At 34.8% G+C, this 1,927-nt stretch overlaps 1 pseudogene; it reads right to left on the bottom strand.

Moving 5' to 3' along the window:
* Window positions 1-1,057: 1,057 nt before the first annotated feature.
* LOC111731914 lies at window positions 1,058-1,175 on the bottom strand (annotated as a pseudogene).
* Window positions 1,176-1,927: the final 752 nt, after the last annotated feature.

Here is a 1,927-nt window from a genome sequence, read left to right on the forward strand (position 1 = left end):
TATTGATTCCAATGATCAAAATGTATTAGAAGCATTTGTTCAGGAAGTTGTGAGCTTTCTGTGTTTGAAAAACCACTGGGATTAAAAACAGTTTTTCATAAATAATTTATAATTATTTTTCTCTCCAGGTCAAAAGGAAAACAATCGGCAATTATAAAAGTGGGCTGCTGGACCAGCCATCCAGAATTCTGCCAACTGGTTTGGATTAGGTGTCTTGAGTTACTTAGGAAAAGGAACACTGTCATCAAGATTTGAATTCTCTGGCATCTTTGGTCATAATCTTTTATTTCATTTCTGATTTGGTTCTCCATCAAGTTGCCCTAGGCTGCCCAGGCTGCTGCTATACCAAGTTATCATAGACTGGGTGGCATAAACATTTATTTCTTACAATTCTTAAGGCTTGGAAGTCCAAGATTAAGATACTGCAGATTTAGCTCCTGATAAGGGCCTTCTTCCTGGTTTCAGACTGACATTTTCTCTCTGTACCTACACATGGTAGAGAAAGAAAGCTCTGGTGTCTCGTCCTCTTCTTATAAGGGTAATAATTCCATCATGAGAGCTCTACCCTCATGACCTCATCTAAACCTAATTACCTCTAAATTTTCCTTCAAACATTGTTTTTCTTTTAATTTTTACTTTTTTTAATTTTTATTTTTCAATTAGAGTTAATATTCAACATTATTTTATATTAGTTTCAGGTATACAGCATAGTCGTTATATAATTTAAAGGTGATCCCCCAATTAGTCCAGTAATCACCTGGCACATATGTAGTTATTACAATATTATCGACTATATTCTCTATTCTGTATATCACATCCTCATGACTATTTTGTAACTATCAATTTGTACTTCTTAATCCTGTCAGATTTTTCACCTAGCCCCCAAACCCCTTCCCATCTGGCAACCATCCGTTTGTTCTTTGTATCTATGAGTTTGTTTCCATTTTGTCAGTTAGTTAGTTAGTTTATGTATTTATTTAGGCGAAGCAACCCTTGGTTGACCTCACAGATTGCAAGGACCTTGTCAGCTTACAATCCTTTATTTTTTTATATTTTACACCTACAGCCACACCTGGTTTTCCTAGATGGTGTAGCTAGTACTAACCAGGCCCGACCCTGCTTAGCTTCCGAGATCAGATGGGATCAGGCTTGTTCAGGGTGGCATGGCCGTAGACTGTTAGTTTATTTTGATGTAGTCCCATTTGTTTATTTTTTCTTTTATTTCCCTTACCCAAGGAGATATATATATCTCTCTATATAAATATTACTAAGAGCAATGTCAGAGAGTTTGTTGCTTATGTTTTCTTCTAGAAGTTTCATGGTTTGCGGGCTTACATATAAGTCTTTAATCCATTTTGAATTTATTCTTATATATGGTATAAAAGGTGATTTAGTTTCTTTTTTTTTTACATGCACCTGTCCCATTTCCCAACACCATTTATGAATAGACTATCTTTACTCCATCGTATATTCATGCCTACATTTTCAGAGATTAAATGACCATGTAGGTATGGATTTATTTCTGGGCTTTTTATTCTGCTTCATTGATCTATGTCTGTTTTTATGCCAATACCATGCTGTTTGATTACTATAGCCTTGTAGTACAGTTTGATATCAGGTAATGTGATACTTCCAACTTTATTCTTTCTCAAGATTCCCGTGGCTATTCAGTGTTTCAGATAAATATTAGGATTACTTGTTCTAGTTCTGTGAAAAATGCCAATGGTATTTTGATAGAGATTATTATAGCCTTGTAGTGTACTTTGATATCAGGTAGTGTGATACCTCCAACTTTATTTTTCTTTCTCAAGGTTGCCATCGCCTTTCGAGGTCTTTTATGATTCCATATAAATTTTTGAAATTTTTGTTCTAGCTCTGTAAAAAATGCCATTTGTATTTTGATAGGGATCGCAGTGAATCTATAGAT

The sequence above is a fragment of the Pteropus vampyrus genome, unplaced genomic scaffold, assembly GCF_000151845.1.
Source record: "Pteropus vampyrus isolate Shadow unplaced genomic scaffold, Pvam_2.0 Scaffold408, whole genome shotgun sequence".
In the NCBI taxonomy this organism is placed as follows: Eukaryota; Metazoa; Chordata; class Mammalia; order Chiroptera; family Pteropodidae; genus Pteropus; species Pteropus vampyrus.